General features: G+C 38.4%; 1 protein-coding gene across 1 annotated transcript in view; it reads left to right on the forward strand.

Annotated features, from left to right (window-relative positions):
• The first annotated feature begins 2,379 nt into the window (after nt 1-2,379).
• LOC138630369 (contactin-4) overlaps nt 2,380-22,740 on the forward strand; it is a 105,282-nt gene continuing 84,921 nt past the window's right edge. The window contains exon 1 of the mRNA XM_069714670.1: nt 2,380-2,454. The gene's annotated coding sequence lies outside the window, so the exon portion shown is untranslated. The remainder of the gene's footprint in view (nt 2,455-22,740) is intronic.

Here is a 22,740-nt window from a genome sequence, read left to right on the forward strand (position 1 = left end):
CTGCTACTAAAAACTCACCTTCATAATGTGTTAATAAGGTTGTGTATTTTATGCTTTTGTTGTGTTGTTGTCCATGATCATTTTAACTTTTGTAATGTGTCTTTGAGTATCATGGACAACGCTGTATAAACAAAACATACTATCATTATTATAAGTAATAACACACAACTGAATGCAATTGTAAAAAAAAAATAAACATTTGACAGGTAATATAATGTATAAGGCCAGCATAGTGTTATAAAGTACCACTTTAAGTAGCTTAATTCAAAAAGTGTTAAAACAAACCAGAAAGCCTCAAGGCCATCGTCCATCTGAGCTGTCTGCGTTGCGTTGTGACACCTCTGTGACAGCATGGCACTACAATTAAGGAGGTCTAAATTTAAATATTTAAGTTTAAATCACTTATCCTCCTCTTATGAAGTGGGGATATGATTCAATCACCAGGAACAGCCACTTTGAGTTAATGTTCCAGTGAAAGTATTTTGGCCACCAGAGTTGATCGCTGCCATTCCAGTCAGCGTGTCCCAGAAGCTGCTCAGCATTCCTCTTTGACTTTTTTTGATAGAAGCGGGATGGAGATCACATTGTGCTGCACAGAGCAGATCAGCAGGGCAGAATGTCAGACAAAGGAAAGCTTAGAGCATCCAGTCAATTTTCAAAGTAAAACACCCTACCTCAGCCTTTACCCCCGAGTCTTTCAAGTTTAACAATAATGTGTGCTGACCCTGCTAAAAAGCACTGTAGAAAATAGTTACAAAATAATAATAAGGATGAATGTTTGTTTTAACAACTAAAACATGGCAAGCTGTATTATATGTGTACAACAGCAAAAAGTAGGAAATAAAAAGGGAATAAACACAAAATGCATTAAAAAAAAAAGAACTATTCCACAACATTTATGTACGCTGGAAGCAGAATGTCAAGGGAAAACAACCAAATCTGGAAGTAAAAAAAAAAAAAAAAAGACAGACAAAAGATTCAGTAAATATGAGCTCAATGTACATTTATTATCAACAGAATTAGTTATGTCATGATAAAATAGAATTTTCTTGAAGTACATTTTCTTTTCTTTTCGTAGTACCAATAATCTACTGACCTGCAGAGCAGAGCGAGAGTCAAGATACTGCGTTAAAGTGGCAGAGTGTGCAATTTAGTCGCATCTTGTGATGAGATTGCAACAAACTGAATGTCCTCGCCTCACCTTTCACTTTCAAGCATGTAAGATAATATAAGCCGGTTATGAAACTCCCAAAAACCAGTAAAGGTCTTTTCTCGAGCGAGTGTTTAGTCTGTCCCTTATGAGGTACTAAAATTTGGCACTGGTGCTCTGTGCACTGACAATAAGGGCTAATTCTAAAGTAATGAAAACACAATAAGAACTAGCTTCAGGTGATTATACGCATATTATAAAAACTCAGTTATGAATATAATGGTCATTGTATGCCAAAATATCCCCCTTAAATCGTAAACACTGAATCTTGAATGGTGGGTTTGGACATGACAGACAGCGTCAGTGATTGTATGATCATATGAGGGGAAAAGTATTCAAATCTGACCTCAGTAATTTAAGAATATTCTCAGGTCTGCTTGCCAAAAGTTTGAAGACTTCACACACTCTTCTGGCCTGTGTCCTTCACCAAGTGAGTATTCACACAAAAATGAACAAAATGTAATTAGAATGCAATTTAAATAAATGCTGACATGCCTGCCCAGGTGCATAGAATGACTCAACAAGTTTTATTTGGGATTATTTAGAAATATCTAATTAATTTATCTTTAACAAGGAACCTCTATTCTCTGAAAGGAAGAAGGCGCCTCATTAACATGCTGCCACTGGATACAAGAGTATTGGACTGAATAATTAATTGACCAGAAACATTCTTCAAAATAAATGTTGTGCTAAATGTTGCTTGGTAACTGCTTGATACAAGTTCACCTCATCAATAAAAAAGATGAGGATATACCAATTTTGTTTCCACAGACCTCTCGTAGCCAATAAGTTCAGTAATTACAGTTGGCATCACTTTGAGATGTGGACTGCGGGACGAACTTGAAATGATGCAAATGAGGAAATAAAGAGCATAAAACACAGGTTTTGACGCAGCTCGTAGAATAGCATATAGGTTATATATAATTATGTATAATTACTTTTTTTTTCACTGCAAAACACCACACCAGCAAATATACAATGCATGTTTAAAATTAATCTTGAATGAGACGCCACGGTGATGAAGAGAGAGAGAGAGAAAAAAAAGCAGGGAATAGTTTGATATAATGGGGGAGTGGTCTGAATTCTCGCTGTCCTTTATTGGCGTGGTAAAAAAGACACACGCTCTTTGGAGTTCACTGCTGGGACGTCTCGCAGTCCTTTCATCCACCGTGCAGGCTGTGCGGCTCGGCGCTCCGTCCGACATCCTCTCCTCTGCTTCCTGTCGTGTCACCTCTCCTGAGCAGGTAAGGCATCCGTCAAAGTTAATGTACCACGCAGCAGTGTGCGTCTTTTGTACAGCTCAGCGTGTATCGCACCTGCCTTCCTCCACGTTTAGGCACTCAGATATTTCACTGCGTTTCCTTTGCCATGCGTTTGCGTGTGACGGTACAGGAGGAGATGGTCCCCTTTGATGCGCTTTATAATACCCCAAATCCCTGTTATAAAACCTTTTTCAAGAAAGTGAAGTCTCAGTAGCCAACAGTGTATTCCATACAGAGTATAACATCGTGATCCTTGGCGCATTCCAGCAGGCGCTGCAGCGCACAGTGAACATAAGAAGGATTTGTGCATTTCGGGAGACAGCGTTGCGAAGACAGGTTACCGTTATTACACAAAATTGGCAGTTTGCAAATTGTTCACGTATTTCTTAGAAATGTTGGTAGAGGTAGAAGTGAAGTGCGCTTTTTCATTTCCACATTTCATCACTATTTAGATCATGAAGTTCCAGCTCAAAAGACACCTTCAGCGGGTACAATATTGTGAACGGCTTTCTTGAATGAATGTAATTTTTTTTTCCCCCTTCAAAACTAATTCATCTCGATTAAAAACAGCCTAACTATAGTCTAAAATATTACATATAATATTAATTGAAAATTCGTTTTTGATGAAAACTTGATAACAAATGTTTTAAAACCTCAGAAAGTGATAGAATTGTGCGCACCTATATTATTTCATCCAGTCACAGTGTGTGCGTGTGAGTGTGCGTATTTGTGTCCTGGATGTGCTTGCAGTTCTCTGATACTTATCTGATTTATGAAGTGCTGTACCCAACAGTTACCTCACCTCTGTCGTTAGATATGTTGTTCGTGTTGGTTGCTGTGCTGTTATGCAAGGATCATTAAAAAGAACATTGTCCCCTACACCCACACCCACACCCACACACTCATTCACCCCTCTCCCACCCAGGAAGAGTACTACAGCATAATAAATATGCCATTAGCCATTTTCATTCAAATGCAGTACACCTAAATTGTATTCAGTGATCACACTCCTATGTCACTTAGTCCAGTAAAATGATGATTAATATGCCACTTTGAGGCTTAATTTTTAAGCACTGACTTAATAAACCTGCCACGTTCGTGTGGCCTCGTCGATTACTCTCAGGAGGGTCATCTAGAGAATACAGATGGGCCCCTTCATGTTCCCATCACCATGTTATGACAGAGGCAGATAAACTTCGGCCACCGAGCATCCTTCATTAAAAATACTGAGGTGATAATGCAGTACATAAACAATTCACATCAGTTTTATTTTTGCTCCACCAGAAAGGAGGTGCAGTCTGCGTAAAATACGGTGGAACATAAAGTTCAGACTGTCAGCACCTGCATTCGCAGTGCCTGCAGAATGAACACTTACGCGATATTTCCTAATTTGAAGCCGAGTGACTTTCAGGTGTTTTTGATTGTTTTCGAGGGAACCCAAATAAGGATGAGGACTCATTTAATCCAACATTATTTTACTGAGCAGGATTTTAAATTGTGATTTTACACTAAACCAGCTTTGAACATGACTGATGAAATATTATTTATATTGTACCATATGTATTTGGAGGATGATATAAAGGCATCTTCTACCTGGCAGTTCATTAATCCTTACATTTCAGAATATACTGTAAACCTTTGTTTTGGGTTATCACCTCATGATGCTTTGGCCCTCTGGGTTTTTGCTCTACAAGCAGCAGTATGAACAGGTAGGTAGCGCTGCCTTGAAGGCTAATCTTCACAGGGGTGATAGAGATAACAGTGATGTATGGAGCGGATGGGGTGGTTTAACACCCAGAGCCGACTGTTGTCTAGCGGGGTCAGGCCTGTGATACCGGAGCACTGCTTCAGCCAGCTCCTCTCATGCCTGGAATTTGTCAGTCTTAATAGCTGCAGGTGGATGCAAGCAGAGGCGGCCTCTCTATTCACAGCCTGCAGATGCCTTGATGAATGCTGTGTTGCTGCTCAAGCATCTGTCAGTCGCTTCTGCTCTCCAAGTAAAATACCTCCTTGGCCAACAGCCAGACAGGCAGCCCGTGAATACCGTGACATGGTTATGTTGCATTTCACTTTTGAGTTTCGCAGTGAAATATATAGCTTTTTCTCGAATGGAGATGCTACAGCCAAAACTCAAAACACTTTACACTGACACTGATGTAATCACATCACCACCCGTTGAATATCAAATTCATCTTCGTGCATGTTTATAAAACGCCTTTGCACATTATGAGAATCTAAATTGACTATCTGCAGTGGTTATTGAATATTGTAATATTACAGCTGCACTGTCCAATATTTTTTGTATCAAAAATTGATGAAATAACTAAGTGTTAGTGCCACAAACAGAACATTATTAACCAACTCTGCATTACACTCAGCTTTACAGGCAACTTTTAGCCAATTGTTTTGATTTTGTTTATGCAAAAGTATGGCTCTGTTTGGATGTGCTTGTCAACCCAGCACAAAAAAACAACAACAAAAAACTGATAAATCCACTTTTTGCTGACTACCAAACATCAAACGACAAAACAATAATTATTCAGTAGTTTATGAATGTTCAGCATGCGTGTATTTGGTTACTTTTTTTCATAAAATTGGGGGAGACCAAAACAGAGCCCTAAAAGGAGATTGGTAATGGACACAGATTCGGCCTGAGACCTGAAATACAACTTTGAATGAATGCTAATGTCCCTGCGTAACTGCTTAATGTGCAAACTCTGCTTGCTGGTATGTTAGCCATATCAATATCCTTGATATAAGGTGACAATACTATGTTGTTTTCAGCTTTTTATGTTACCTCCAAGTGGCAAAAAAATAAGAAACAAAAGAATGCAGTTCATGGAAAATGCATCTGATAGAATCTGTATCACAAGGTGATAAATGTTTGCAAAATAATTAAACTGATATTTTGTGCTATATAAGTGTTAGACCAAGTTCTTCATAATAATTTGATTACCGTTAATTAAAATGTTCTTCAAGTCACACATTTTGGCCACAGTGTTAGCGGGTAATAACACGATAACATCATTAAGAATAGTCATTTAACGATGTTTTTTTTTATTTGTATTTTATTTTGTATTTTTGTTCATCCAAACTACACATCAATTTTGAAATATGTTAATCTATTCATATTCTCTAATTGTCTCCTTACATGCAATAAAAGTTGGTAATAATTACTTTTTTAATTTTTTTAATAATATTTGGAATGCGGATGTGGTTTTCTCTGACCAGGTTAATCTATGATATTTTAACAAGATATAAATGTAAGTGTTTACTATATCTCCAAGCTTGTTATTTTTTTCCATGTCAGATTGCTTCTGTGACATGTAGTACAGTCAGAAGGAAGGACTGCACAGAGAGATATGGATCAAATGTGACCTGATCACACCTGAAAAAAATAACCATTGGTCAAGGAGGCTCTGGTTACTTAATAAAAAAAAAAAAAAAAAACTTCAACTTACTTCAATTTGTAAATTAAGTTTATTGTTGTCAGTGTAAGATGCATCTTGAGAGGAAATGTGATTATTACAGGTCGATTATTGATTGGATGGGATTTATCAAGCGTAGGTTGTGCGGGACAGAGTTGTGCAGCAAATTAGTCATTTTAAAGAAATCAACCAGTTTAATAGCTTGGAATAAAAATGTCAGCAAGAAGGATGAGTCTACTGGTAATGTAGAAGAGAAATTGATAAATCAGACAGCACATCAGACAGTCATAAAACTTTTCTTTTCATATGACAGTGGTTCATGTAGCGGATCATTTGATCTGGAGTTGAGATATATTTTATTTGAGTTTAACTTTTGCTTTAAGTAAAGCTTGTTATAAAAATAAGATATCACGATTACAATGTTTAAGAAAGGAGTATTATGTTTTTTGTTTTTTTCCAGGAACTTTTTTCAACGTTTTTCACCCTATCCTATAAACTACAGTAATAAAAATATGAGGAAACTAATATCGTAAATTTGGGTGGCACTCCTCATTGCTCATTCTGTGATTAAAAGTGACAATTTCACAGATGACATCTTCAGCTGTCCTAACAGTATACAGAATACCCAAAGATACATCATTTACAACGATATCAAACAAAGAAAAGCTATAAATCTTCCCATTTAAGCACCCCAAACTATACAATGTTGCTTACTGCGTACGAAAATATTTGATAATCCCACAACATTTTTGGTATTGCTCTTTAAAAACCTACCAATAAACCTTGACCAAAATTGCAGTGAATAATTTAAAATTATAGTGTAACTATAGTGACTGACATTTGTTCAGTGTCTCTAACCATCAGCCAAAGCAGTCAGGAGATTCAGAGAGGAGGACATGTGGCTGGGCAGCATGAGGCCAGGCAAGCAGGGCACAGTGGTGACCTTCACTTATTGATAGAGACTGACAGAAGCTTGATGGAGGCTGTGCGATGAGAATCGGGTTGAATTATTCCTGACATGGAGCAGCAAGAAACCCTAAAGCCACGGAGGAGCATTGTATGCTGTAGCATTATAATTAATTATATAACCCCTCCAGCTGCCGTGGAAACAAACCATGTGTTGCGCGGCAGCGAAGCTTTACTTTTCAACTGTTGAGCTCAGCACTTGCAGCATGCTGCTAACCTCTGCAGCGCAACGGTAACAGTAAACTGGTCGTACGCCGGTTTGCTTTGTTTTGATTTGTAATTTGCTTTTCTCAGCAGAACTGTTACCTTTGTGTGATCTGCCTTTGTCTAATGCTCCCTGACTGAAGAAGCCAAGCTTATGAATAAATCAGAGCACTCACTTTCAATGCTCTGAAGGAGAGCGAATGGAATTACCATGTACTGTAGCATACTGAACTGGCAGCTACTTTCATCTTTGTTTTTGCCTTCTCCTGCTAAAATAAGTCCAACCACAGGAAAGTGCTGTCTATACATTGCATCTAAACTTTAGCACAATTTCATAAATAATTCCTGGTGGTGTTGTTGTTGTCCACGGCAACAGATCTTACGATCAATTATTCATATAAACCTTGCTGCGAATCCATCAATTATTGTATCAGGATTTTGCACAAATAGACCGTAATTGCTTATGTTTTATGTAAGATGGCCACCTTCTCTCATTGGTCACCCATTATTTAAGCCTAATCTTTTTAGCCCTGAAACATGTTTTTTATTTGGAAAGCGGCAGATTATTTTTCCGTTAGATATTTCGCAATAAATATATCATCTGTCAGGTTATAGATGTTTGTCCGGAAACTGCTTTTGTGTTTGCATAGATATTTTTGTTGCAGCTGTGTACTGGTGCCAATATTCCAGATTTATATTTTTACAGTTATATCTAAGTGTATAGCTGCAGCCCAGCACAAAATTACCAAAGCAACATTGAAAGTAAACAACTGACTAAATAATTTTGAGGGAAATAATTGCATCCTCACGCTAAATGTAGTACCAGATATCCAGTATCTGCACAAACCACCAATATGCAACAGTGATGTTTTGAAATGTACAAACATGCTTTTCACTTCAACTCTGAGGTGCAAGGGAAAGATGACCATGGATAATACTTCAGAAAGAAGGTGGGAACTGAGCTTAGTTTCCTCTCACAAAATCGTCTGTTGTGCCGGCATCACTAACACGTGCGGTGGAGCATGTTTTCAAAAACAAACTTCGCTTCAAGTCAAGCAACACCTGCACAACACTGATAGAAAGCCTGTAAAATGAACCTGTCACACTGACGTTTACTGCAAATCTTAAATAGATGATGTTCAGGGGGAATATCAGCTCAACATTAGAATGGAAATCCACCCCCCCCCCCAAAAAAAAAAAAAAAATACATGTTTGCGGGTAGAATAATTTAAATTCTCCCAAATCGCAAAAGCATGTCTTCTAAATTGAGTGATCTGTGGATTTTTGGAAGGTAAAAAAGAAGATTGGCAGTTGGTTGTTCAGATAAAACCTTGACTTACATAAAGTGGTAGTTTATCCCAAGTGAGGATGTATTGGACTTAGGGGGAATGCTGTGCAGTCATTAGAGAAGCTTTGTGCCCTGCAGCAATGTATAGATTTTACTATCTGGAGTAGGAAGCTTCTGTCTGTGATGCAAGTCTATATTTTATCCCTTGCCTCCACATCACTTTTAACCCAATATATGCAGCTAATAGTTAACCATGCAGAATGTGATTTTAACATTTACAGACCTCACAACAGCAGCCATATGCCATTATTTAATTGACATTTTTTCACTGCCTACAAAGTCATAGTTTTCTCATGTGACTATATTAGTCTTGTGTAATTGAGGTTTAGTATTTACCTCATGTGGAGACATGTCGACTGTGTTATTGTGGTACGTTGTGGGATCCCTTTTTTCGACATCCCTCCAGGATTTAGCAAACGAAATTCTGCATGGCATAAAGTCACATTGCATGCAAAAGTACGGGCATTGACAAGCCCACTGCAATGAGCAAGATATGATGTTGTTCACTTAGATAGGGTCTTCTGTTACATTTACAGTGTTGTACAGTGCAAAAAGGACATACAACCCTCAAAATTAACATTTACTACAGCCACATGAACACCAGACCTTACCTTACCAAAAAAAAAAAGATCTCGCAAAAACAGTTTAATACACCCGTCAGTCCACTAGAGGGCAAAGTGTCAGTGGCACGTTTTGCTCCGCCTGGGCGTGAAAAGTTCAAGCATGTATAATCAGTACAAAATTAAGTATAGGTGGTTGGATGGAACAAACAGGATAGCGAGTCGTGGGTAAGCAAATGTTTTAAGTAAGGCAACATATTTAACTGTTGTAATGTAAGAGAAATAACTTAAGTGAAGTACACATTACCCAAACTTTGACCTTTCGCTAACCGTCTCAATCTTGCTGTATGTCTTGTACATATGGTGGATTGACATTAAAGTTGACTTTGACTTTGACTTGCCTTTGTCAGCACTTGGTTTTTGGTGCCTAAACATAAGATGCCTTACTTGGCGAGGCAAAATGTGACACTAACACGGTACCATCTAGTGACTGACGGGTGTATTATACCCTTTGGCGTAATATTGGGTCGGCCAAACTATGATTGGTTATGTGTCAATCAGTTTTCCAGTAATCACATTCACCCTGCAGTTATACATATATGTAGGATCTCTTGTCCTTGTACACTATGTACCATTAATAAATATAGTACGCTACAACCCTTAGATGCTACCTGCTGTGAAGCACCTTGTAAGCTTTTCATTTGCTTCTTCTCATTCACAGCAGCTAGAATAAGTAAGTAGAAATCAGTTTCCCTCCGGCACCTCCATCAATCAAATCCTGTTTTGAGTCCTATCTGATGCTGACAAACATTGTGAGTGTGTGTGTGATGTTTCATGAATCCATGAGCTTCTTGATGCCTGACGCATGCAGTGTATCTATTTTTAATATACATGTATTCAGCACTCGGTCTAAATTTCGATGAATGAGGTTGGTTCTGATCAAATTTGACACTCGATAACTGATTGTGATAGCTTTTGACAATCAGATTGCTTTTGTGCACGGCTCATGATGGAAAACTAGTAGCATACAATGAGGTAGGTGCACGTACGTGTGGGGTGAGTGGTTTGGAGTGGGTGCTATGTGTGTGTGCTGTTGTGTGTTATTTTTACATCTCGGTTAATTCGTAGCGCTTTTTTTGTAATGCAGTCTGTTATGCGGTAACATCACATTAGCACTGAATATCATGTCAGAACCCCATGTGCTGCTCTGGAAGAGGAATGTGATTGAGAGAGAGCCCATGGGAGTTTGATGGGGAGATTGAGAATCACGCGATGTTATCTATATCTACTGTACAGCAAGCTATTTCTACAAATGGCCCAGTAATATACCTTTAAACTTGCAGAGAAGGCTGAATCGTGTTTACAAGTCTCTGCAGATTTAGAACATTATTCTGTGTCGATCCCTCTGCTTCCCTATCAAGCCTCTTTCAGCATGTATGTAAGGCCACATACAGCACTGGAAAGAGAATGAATGCAGAGACCGTAATGAAAGCTTCCCTGTCATTAAACAGAATTTCCAACACCCCTCTCTTGTAATCTACAGAGTTGCGTAAATGGTGAACCTTGGCAGCCTGCTGCATGATTAATGCACTGCACACTAAATGGATTTGCGATGAGCCAATCATGTGATGAGCTGCTTACAGTCGCAATAAACTAGTACCTCGGCGGTAGTGTGGCTCTTCCTGCTCTTTTATGTGAAAATTTGCATGTCAAATAGCCACAGTAGGCTCATTCGTGTAAATACGTGTGACTCGGGTGAGTCATACATCACAAATACAGGTCTCTGCTTTTGTGCGTGGAGTAGGTGTCCTGGTCAAAGGCCTGTATGCCCTCTGTTGGGTGTCTGCCTGTGTTGATTCCATCTCATATGACCCCGTGACCTGCACTGTCTCCTCCCAGACTTGCCCAGGCAGTAGTCCCAGCCCCAGTTTTGCTTTCAGCACGGCTCTTCCAAACATCATATTTCCAAGACAACTCATATCCTTTGCACGGTGAAAAATAGCTAGGATTATTCTAAACCTTTAAACTCTTTTCTTATTACACTTACTGAGGCGTGATAGATTACGCTTTATCTTCACAGCCACATTGCAACCTCCATTTTCTTATTGTTTATGTTTGTGTCTGTCCAGAAAAAAGCCTGTCCTAGCAGGAATCCATCAACCCGCTTTGTGCTAATATCGGGGCAGTGTAAAAACAGGCTGCAAGGTCTAATGGATATAGACCGTAGCCATCCTTCAACCCCACCACTCATTGTGCATTGTGATTTCATTACCCACAGGAATGTTCTTGTACTTTTGTCTCAGAGCAAAATTGTGCTAACCTGAAATAGACACTTTCTCTTAATAGAAAACATGTCCTGAAGACACGGGGTATAACTGTGGGTCTACTGTGCTGACATACCTTTATCAACAAATACAGATTGTTACCTGGCAGAACAATATCCGGACCTCGGCTGTGGCAAGTTGAGGTTGAATTAAAGCCTCAAGTGAATAAGCACCTAAAATGGAAAAATTGTAATACCTCTTCTAGGAATGCTCTTGATCCATTCGACCCGTATGGCTGTGATTGGATTAAATGTGAGCTTCCTGTCAGGTGCTTTTGTTGGTGGGGTTGGGGTGGCAGGGAGCCTGTGGCTGTGATGAGTGAAGTTGTTGCCCTGTGTGGTTGTGGAGGATGGATGGCCTCTGAGTACAAGGTTCAGGAGAAATGTGCCCACCGTGCCATTAGGGGATAGGGAGGAGATGATTCATTTTCAGCATCACTTCACCCAGGATGATCTCATTACTTTGTGCGAGTGGACAGTCCCAAAGACGAGAGCTCGGCAGGTCCGCAGAGCCGCCATCCTGACAGGTGTGTCATATCAAGCGTTAAATGGCCCTCCGCTGTTTGTGTATTGATTACAGAATATAATGAAAAGATAGGAGAAGCACAGATTTATTCAGTGTCCTTTTATATTATTTTAATCAGACTACAAATCTTAAAAGTCGTATTTTAGATTAATAGGTCATTTATCCATCCATCCATTATCTATACCCGCTTTATCCTGAATAGGGTCACGGGTAGGTAATTCAATACCTATTTGAAGTGTGTTTGTTGATATTACTCATAACCAATTTCATTAGTGGATTCAAAATCTGTTGACTTGTACACACCTGTGCATGCTCAGAAATCTCAATTGTATTGCAGACAGTTGGAACAGACCATCACTACTCATATTCAGAAGTCTTATTACTTGTTGCTTCTTCTGTTTACATACATACTTAACATGTATTGCATGTGCATAACACAATATGTTGATGAAAGATGCATAGTAAGCGGATGAGAAAAGATGATCCTCTGTACAACCTCAGATCTTTTTTTTTATTCTAATTATTCCAATGTTGGATTAATTGACAATTAGATAACACAGACATGCTATTTAAATGACAGAATGGATATTACTTCTTCATAAATAAGGCTGTTGTTACACTTAATATACATAACAACTTCTAAACCGCACACGTGCATGATAATTGCCTCTATTTGGCCTCAGGGACATCCTTCTTTAGTCTCTTTACCAATACATTTCTCCACTTTTACATGTCTATGTGGGTATTGTGGAACACAAAACTAGGTGTGATTGAGAAAAATGAAAACATTTTTGGATTCAGCATGCAAACATACATATGAACCAGAATTTTTCTTTGTTTTTTTGTTTTTTGCATAGGGCAAAATATTTGTTAACCAGTGTGATAATCACCTAATTTCAAAGTACCTGCTAGTTCCTGAGGCTTAAACCGGTACAGAAATGCTTATCACACCTCTGCGTATACTGATAAAAAACAAACACAGCTTTACATTTTAACAGTTGTGCAGTGGTGCACCAAATCTTACTGCTCCTTGTCAAAGAGAACAGCGAGATTAAACACATGGTATAGAGCATGTTAATGATCCACGCAAAGGCCTGCATGGCAGCCTTTGATTAAAACACAGCTGGGGGAAGGAGGTCAATTCTCGACAGATATTAAATTGGTTGGTCAATGCAGTGTTCGAATTAAGTAACGCACTCAAATACTTACAGTAAAAGTAGAAATTTAACACTGCTACATATACCATAGTATAAGTCCTGAATCAAATCAAAATGTTATAGTATTATGTGTATTGTATTATTATTTTGTCATTTGGCTCTGAGGCCGCATGTTTTTTTACTTCAATTTCTTCCGTAAGCTTGTTTGTTTGTTTAGAATAGCTGTTGTAAAGCACACACGGAAACTGTGACCAACACGATCAAGATCAAATTCCCTTATTAGTTTGGGTTTTACTGAGAAGAGTACAAATGCCTGTCTGCCAAGTGATGAGCCTTCCAAGCAGAAACATGACCAGTGTGGGTTTATTCCATCTACTTCAAAAACAGAAATATCTCAGTCTGGGTTTGTGTTTTTATGGGCTGCTTAAGGGCTGAGGTTTTCTATTGTTTCCTGCTGCTCAGTGGACACATTGTTAAGCTTTAACTGTGTCTAAATTTCAATGAGGTAATTTTAAGTGTGTCTTGTTTGTGGCTGTGCGTAGCTCACTGAGGAAATTATTCTCTGACTGCAATACACTGTCTAGGTTTGGTTCTTATTGTGCTGACGGGGAATATTGGTGTTTATTTTATTTTATTTTATTTTATTTTATTTTATTTTATTTTATTTTATTTTATTTTATTTTATTTTATTTTATTTTATTTTATTTTATTTTTTAAAATCTTTGGTTAGATTCATGAAATATTTCTGATAACATTAAAGAGCAGGCACAGGCATCGAATGTGTCCTTGTTTGCAAACTAATGCTTTTCTTTTTCTAGCTTTGACATGCGTCATTGTGGCATTTGTGCATAGCTGGACATGTTCTTGACTTTCAGCGCATGTAAACATTTTGCAAAAATGCATTTTGCAGTTTGCAAGCAAGTCATCAGATGGTAGTTTATATAAATGACGACCTTATTTCTGTATGACACATCTTGAATTGCTTTAGACCCCAAACCTTAGCGATTATTACAATGAGTGTGGAGGTTGAGAGTGAATAGGGATGAAAAGTGACCTTGCAATTTACAGCTGCCAGATGGTTAAGTGAAATAAATACACAGGGTCAGAACAGCTTTAGACCTTGACCACATGGTGCAGCCTGTACATCAGCACAGAAATCATGGATGAAAGGACAGTGTTTTATAATCACGTCAAAACATCGACTGCAGTTATGAATGTATCAGGAATGGCATAATGGGAAAACATTATATCAGCAGCCACAGCTACGTTTTAAAAACGAGACACTGTGGGTAAAGTATCTCATTCAAAGACAATTGCTGTCTGCAGGAGTTTTCATAATACATTTTTGATTGACAGTGGAAAACTAACGTTTACTGAATATATTCCATAATTGCAGTGCAGCTTCATAAATTGATCACAATAGTTATATACTTAGATTTGTTTGCATTGCGCTTGGTGCGTTTCAGATAAAGTAACGTGAGCAGAGGCCGGAAGTCTCAGTCAGCTCTTGTTTGCAGGTTGGATCAGTTCAGTAGCTGAAGGATGTTGACTTTGTTAAGGTTGACCTTAATGCATGTATGGCTTGATAGGGATGATATGCTCTCTGCCGACATCGCCTTGGATGTCCTGAAGTGGCATTAACTCAAAGGCAAGACTCAGCAGCCACCATACTGATTGTGTTCAAGTAAAGCTGTTGTTCCTTAAAGGAACACCTCACCAATTTCTAACCTTATCTCTATAGATCGGTGATAGTATTTCACTCAGTGTAGTCTGGTTGCCAGGTTGGGATTAATGCTACCCTTAAATTGGATAGAAGAATCTATATGAATGCTCCAGCAGCAAGTTAGCTTAGACTAAAAGGGAAAACAGTTGAGTTGTTAAGACAACAATACCCTGTCAAAAGTCATGTAGGCTTCTACACAAATAATTAAAAAAAAAACATGTAAGGGCCTCATTTACTAAGATCTCAAATAAAGGTTAGTAAATTTCATGTTTATTCCAAATATTTGCACATTTATTTTCCAGTTGTTCTAACAGAACAACAGCAAAAGCAAAAGGAAATCTGATCCCATTGAAATTAATAAATAGCCTGTAGATATAACAAGACAAAAAATGCTATACAGGAGATTATCAGCGAGGAAGTTAATGCCGAGGGAATAACATAAAGATCAATAGATGAAATTATAAGATGGCAAGATATTAGGTGAAAAATACAAAAAAACGGCATGTAATAAAATTTCGGAAAGGAGGAGGGACGGTGGATAAGATCCTCTAACAAACACTGAGCAGCAGGTCCAGCTTTTTCTGTGATGAGCAGGTGAATTTGTTTTATTCAGTGGCTTGCGAGTGCTCGGGAAGCCTATAGCCTGAATTCTGTGGGACATTTTTTTTTATTGCTGGTAGCCTATTTCGTGGCTTCTCCTTTTTGTTGGCTGTCAATCATCATTCAATTCATTCAAAACTCAGCAATGTCAAGACAATAATTTACTTTCTTGCGGATAATCTCCTATATAGCGTTTTGTTCTTCATCAAATTCAGATCCCCTGCCGCAAAGATTTTTGCATATTGCTCACACTGATTGTAGGTCTTTGTGTTTGCAAATTCCTGCCTCAAACCAACTTGACCATATATAAAATTAATAAAAATCCACCCTCAGTTGAAACCCGAGCTTTGCTTTAGAGACACAGAGGAAATCAAATTCAAGCAAGCATGTGATTGCTGTTGTTCAAAGTCCAGTTCATGTTTGAATTTGCACATATTGAACTGCATGTTGCTATATTGTATGAGGTGGGGTAACAGCAAATGAAAAAGCGGTGAACTTGCTTTGCTCTCCCACAACGTCGCAGCTTTTCTGTCAGCTGCGGTCAGATCAGCAAACAGATCTAAAAAATAAAATCCTAACCATTTAGGGAAGGCATGCTAGTAAATTTGTTCATCTCGCAAATGTTTGCAATGTGTCTCACTGCCATTGCCAATCTTCTTTTAATTTCACCCACATTTCCATTCCTCTTGCTTAGTCAAATCACTCCCTGTTGTGTTGTTTGAAAATGTTGAAGCTTTTCTTTAGAGCTATCAATGATAGGACAAGTTCAATTTAAAGTTCCAAAATGTTAAAAGCAATCAACTGTTGTTGAATAATGCAGAAGAACTTTCATTTTGCGGACATTTGCTGTGCATGATAGCTGCTGTGGCATTTTAATACTTCACCTTCCAGATATAATTTGCCACTCCTGTCAAGTGGACCATCTGTTACATCTCCTTCCTTAGAGTTTTACGTTGAGGTTTTAGATTTAGTTCAGTGGGTCTCCTCAGTCATGCTAAGAGCCTTCACCAGAAGGTGGTTTAGCAAAATCGATTTGAGCTTCCTTGAGAAGTAGGCAGTGCTGGAAATTCAGCTTTGACTTGTGGGTAGTTTGGTGGTTAAAGTTGGTGGTGGCAAGTTGTGCTCAAAAGGGGAAAGTTCTGTTCAGGCGCCGGTCAGCGTGCAAATTTGCATGTCAACTGTTCACAAAATTTGTACTCCATCTAAATGTATTTATTTTAGTCTGAAATTTTGCTGTTGTATGTGTGACCAAAACCCGGTTTGCTTGTGTACACATGAGGTCTGTCCACCCTGTTTATTTGTTGTCTATGACACACTTACAGAGATGCTACTACAAAATGAATTTGTTAATTAATTGTTAATTTGCAATTGATTTTTATGAGTGTTGTACCTTAACTTGACAGCTTTTAGTACATGGCAACATTCTTTTTTATTTTGTGAATTTTCTCAAATTAAATAGTATAGACATAGTAAGTGCATACACTAAGAGGAGTGTTCACATAGCCAGGACCTGATCTAATATTTGATGGTTCAGTTTTGTCATTGGTTCTATTGAAGCTGGTATCAGAACTCAAAACACAATTGAGTATTGATACTTAATCCTAACCTAAACTTGAATCAATACCACATACCGGTTTACATTTCACTTTTTCACATATGCTCACAAATGATAGCTATAGGGAATTTTTGTGGACAACTACGAGGATTGTATATTAAGCTTTGAGCACTATAAAACTGCAGGTGACAAGGAGTACTGAACCAAGATAGACATACCAACAGGGCAAAGTTGACAACTGCCTAAGGCCACCAAAAAACAACTTTACTCTGAAGTGTTTGTGTTTACACAATGGGATTTATTGCAAAATAGAAATAGAAAAGAAAATTTGCAGCAGCAAAGTAAAATATCATTTTTAACGGGTTCTCCATTCTACGTTTTATGGCCCTGGTCTTGTGAAACTGTTTTAGTTTATACAGCTTTTATATATGTATATATATATATATATACATAACACACAGAAAACCTTTGACAAGGTATTATTATTCCATCAAAAAAGTACCGTAACACTTCAACCAACAATTATCCTCATTTTCATTACTTGATTGTTCAGTGTATAAAATGTCAGATAATATTTAAAAAACAAGTAATAACCTTAATCACTCTTTTGTCTGACCCAACAGTCAAATACTTAAACATGTTGAGTTCACAACACTGTGAAACTAGCAAATCTTCCCATCGAAGAAGCAGACAGCAAAAAAGTTGGGGAATTTTTATTTTTAAAAACAATTACCAAAATCGCTGCCAATACATTTTCTGTCAGTTGCCTAAACAGTTAAGCAACAAACTGACCCAGTTGGTTCATGTGTAAGACCACACAATGGCGGTGTATTGCCAATGCATCAAGATAAACTGTAGATAAATGTAGCCCCTGGGTTTTAGACTTCATACCCTCAGTCTGATTCATTTGATTTATTTAAAAGTCACGATAAAGGCGCCATTTCCTGTCCTCATCAGGTTTTTCAAATGAAACTCTAAATAGAGGTTAACAAAACAGGGTAATGTTTACGATTAAAACGTTCCCTCTCTTATTGGCTGAGATGTTGTGATGCTGAACTCCAGTGCAGTTGGACGAACCGTCTGTGACCCTGTATGCTCTGATCTGGGCTTTGGAAGCACCCAGATGCCCCCCCCACCCCCCCTCCCCTCTGAGCTCTGGGCAGAAACAGACGGTGAGTGTGAGCCCTGATAGCAGCAGCAACTTTGAGCAGTAGCCTATCAGAGGCAGACTGGCTGTAGGAGGTGGATGGGATTTGAAGACCTGGCCCTCCATTAATCATATTCAAATCAGCATCCTACTGAATGCGTCCCCCAAGCTTCTCACTTCTCCGTCGAGCTTATCTTAATATGGACAGATGAAGCCACAGTGTTGTTTGTCATTTCTATAGTCATTGCAGTCATGCTTCCATCAGTTATTATTGATGATGTCAAAATGCTTAATGACTTAAAGACGTACTGTTTGTTTGTTTACAAACAGTTTATCAAATATAACCAGCAGCAATATGATTTTAAAATGAGCGTCTATGACTGTTGTTTTCTCATGAATCTTTTGCATCATTTGTACTGTCAAATTCTGAACATTAATGAATAGAAATGAGAGGTTATAGTTTACTAACAGCTCCACTTTTTCCATCGAGGATGCATTGCTGTTTCAACTTTACTCAGTTCAGCCTCAGTTAAAAATGACAAGCGGGTTTTTGATAGATCTATCTCAAATATACAGACGGTCAAAGAACTCTTAATTCTACTGAGAGTTTACCGAGATCTATGCATGTTTAGAAAGATACGAATTTCATTATGCTCTCAAGGACTATAAATGTCAAATGGGAATTCGTCTCCGATGGTTTGTCTCTGCCTGCATCTCAATTATATTCAGCACAACACTGAGATTTAAAAGAGGTATTTGCCTCTTGTTCATTTTGGTACAATTGTTCGGAATAAAAAATAATATTCAAAACACCAGTGTAGATAACATTCAAATGAGCTCTGACCTTCAGTACTTTCCAGAACAAATTCTGTCTGGACATGTGGTTTCTGTTTATCAAAGCAACATTGTTTGCATGTCTTTAATATATGTCTTAACTTAGCATGACAAAGTAAAAGTGTGAAACCATTAGCAGCTATAATCCAGCACTGTTTGCTAATAAATCATCTTCTTGTTGTTTTAGATAATCATTTGCACTTGTTTCTGATAATGTACAAAATTATGCTTCACACATGCTGTATTGGTGCCTGAATATGAATGCGTACCCACTGATACAATCATATTACTTGACACTCATCTGGGAATTGTATTAATTACGTTTATATGCAAACAAATATATAATTACTGTCATTTTGCTCCGAGTATAAATATCATTTGATTAAGCTTTTTGTGTTTGTTGCAGAAAAGGCTAATTGGTATAATATTCTCATTTTCATGCAATGCTTCATGTTGTAATCATTGGCCAAACAAATGAAACAGCTTCTCACCTTGTAGGCAAAAAAGAAGGAGCTGTAAACTCTGCTGTCACTATGTTCTTGCAGTTACCAGCTTGTTGTTGATGTTGTGGTCGTTGTATTTCATAAAATACAGTTTATAAAAAAAGATGCCATTGCAAAAAATGGTAATATCCTAAAAGCCCGGTGGGCAAATTTGATTGAATTTGGAGACCTTTAATGAGTAAGCCATGGCTGTTGCATTACTGTTACACTGTTACAATGTTGCACCAGGCAACCCCGTCCCCCCCCCGTCCCACCACCTCCCCCTCCCACCCAGTATGTTTCTTTAGCAGCTCCAAAAGGTAGCAAAAGGGGACACATGTACATTTCAGGAGCTGGAATCCTGTACAGTTGTCAGAAAACTGCACACTGCACACTTATTTTCTCAGGCTGCTCTGTGATGCTTTACAGCAAAGAGCAGCAAAATATGTTTATGAGTCGAGCTTTCTCTGGACACAGCAGTGTTCTCTGCTCGTGTGCACTGCTGCTTGTGCCAAGGTGCAATTTTGCCTTTGCAATAAGTTTTTATCTATCATTCCTGTGGTGAAAGAATTTGAATATACCAGACTTATACGTTTTATTCAGATCAACAAGGTAAAACTGTGAATGAGTCTTTGTATACAGTACTTTATTTAGATCAAAGACATGATGAAATGTGTGTACAAAACACATTTCCTTTGCCGTGTTTATGTTCCATTTCTCCGTTCATCCAAGATCTCACCCTTTACCCCTCCTACCGACCCCTTGTCGACAAAGCAGAATGCTGACAAATTGATCAAAGGACTGATTTCTAAAAAAGGTTGTGGGTTTTGGGTGGGAGTAGAATTTAGCTGGGGATACCCTTCATCCAAATGTAGCACGTTTCAGGAAAGACAGGAGACTGCATAACCAGGATGTTGCTTCGAGGTGGAATAATGAAGCAATATTCTGCGAGGTATTAGTAATGCAGACCTAACAGCATTAACCACCAGCTGACCAGCCGTTGTTTTCTGGTGGTGCACTCAAAATTGCACTTTAATGTGTCTGGGCAATGTTTTTGTTAAGCTCTTTAGACAACGTGATAAAGAATGACATAAAAAAATTATTGCAAGTTTAGGGTAGTCCCACCACATATGTGAAAGATAATTGTGCCCGTGTATTTTAACACAAACAACTGATATTAAGTATTCTAAATTGGATGAGACCCAGTCTGGTACATCAGATGAGGAACTGACTGCTTCTAAAGCATCTTCCCACCAGTAGTCTGAGAAGATTTTGCCCAATCCCTGCTTCCAGTGCAATCTAATATATGTATTGCATGATGATTATCTATTGCAGTTCTTACAAGTAGCAGGTTGAAAATGTGATGGCAATCGACAATACCAGAGAAAAGAGGACTTTAATGTGAAATGAGTAGTGTATGTTTTAAAACAATTTCTATCTTCAAAGTGTTGAAATGGATAGGACGACAGGTGTCGCTCGCTCCTCCAACCAGAGGTCCCATCTCCATCCATGCCCATCTCCTGCCTGATAAGCCCACCTCACCTTCTCCCAGTTCCCCCAGCTGCCCCAATGCTCAGGTTAACTCCTCCTGGTCTGTCACTACAAGTTGCTGGACTATAAAGTCTATCATAACTGTCGTCGCTCTGAACTCTAATTTAGTTCCCCTGGACTTGGGGCTCCACGTTCCCTTGATCTGGGTTCACCTGCCAGGACAACAAATCATTACAAGTAAAGTCTTCTCTGTTTGTTTTAACCGGCCTCTGTGTCCTGTGTTTGGGCGCTTTTCCCTGCTGAACTGTGGCATTAAATCTTCAAATAGCCACTTCAGTTGATATAAAAGTGGCCTTGGCTCAGGTGGAAGAGCAGGTTGCCAACTGGTGGTTCTTTCTCTCTATGTACGAGTGTGTCCTGGGTTAAACATTAAGTCTATTTCCAATTGATATGGCAAACTTGTTAGCAGTTGCTTATTTACTGTCTTATACTTCTGCTTTTGATCTTAACTAACTGCAGAGTGCTGTTAACTGCTAAATATTCCACTGTGGTCACCAGTTGAGGCACTGACTGTCTGTCTGCTGTTAAGTGATGATCACATAATTTATAATGGCTTTTTTGGCCTTTTCGTGCTGAAATTTAATGCAGCTGAAGATCGTGAAAACGGTAGATTTGGGGGCTGAATAATGAGCTGAAAATCAGGTGGAGCTTCAAACCCAGTTGCCAATCCTTTGTAGCACTACCAGGGTATTAAAATACTGCATAATGCGTAAAGTCCTACATACAAATATGTAATAACTCAGGTGACAGCACGCCTTATGATGTTCGTGGTGTTTTCTGGACCATGAACACTTCCAACTTATGCTACTTTATGCTTCTTTTTATTTGTTATAGTATATTGGACCAAATGTGCATATATATATATTCAACACACACACACACACACACACACACACACACACACACACACACACACACAGTACAGTACAGTACAATACAGTACAGTACAGTACATTATGGCACTGAGTTTTAGGGGAGGACTTTGAAATTGTCCTGTTACATAGAGTTTTTTGGCCCTGAGGATTAATATTATTTATCAGTTATTCAACTAGATGACAAAACATTGAACAACGTCTCACCAATCACACTGTTGAACTGCTAAGTCCATGATTCATCTAATGGCGTCAAAGAAATGTTGGCCGCTTTTGTACTTAAATCCAGTCCTGAGGAAACCTGAATGACGATACGTTTCCTGACAGACACAAAGTGCAGAGCAGCTGCGTTGCTGCAGGACCTCCACTAGGTGATGGCTCGCACGCTGCAGGGTGGATAACCTTTTGAAAAGGCTACAGGGTACATAACCTTTTGAAACATTTAAACATTCATGTGGTGGCCATTAACTGTGATGCATGTTAAATACTCCTGGGCTGTGAGAGGTTTTCTGCTAGTATTTGCAGCCACTGAATGGGCTTTAATAATTTATTTTCAGACTAGTCCTAGAAATCCGTCAATACATATTCAGATTTTACAGAGAAACCTTAGAGGACAAATGTAATTGACTCCTTAAATTTTCAACTGAGCATAATTAATTAAACTTGGATTAATAATGCGCAGAATAGTAAACAAATTATGTTGCACTTTGATTTTTGTATTGATCAGCATTGCATTGATATGGTGAGTTTTAAATGAGCTTCAGTTCTGTCGACTGTCCTTCAAATGTGGCCAATACTTTGGTTTACAAATTAGTGAGCTAACCTCTCAGGTGAGTTGTCGTTGTTCTTGTCGTCACACCGTCTGAGAACATAAAGGTGTCAAGGGTTACAAGATTTTCAGTTTAAACAACCTGGCTTGCAGCAAAGGTCACTGACACCTCAGAGCTACCAAATCCAATTACAGGACTGGACTAACAATGGAATTTAAAACA

This window comes from Brachyistius frenatus, unplaced genomic scaffold, assembly GCF_029030835.1.
Source record: "Brachyistius frenatus isolate BFR_SWC_R1_liver_20210118 unplaced genomic scaffold, ASM2903083v1 Contig_4, whole genome shotgun sequence".
In the NCBI taxonomy this organism is placed as follows: Eukaryota; Metazoa; Chordata; class Actinopteri; family Embiotocidae; genus Brachyistius; species Brachyistius frenatus.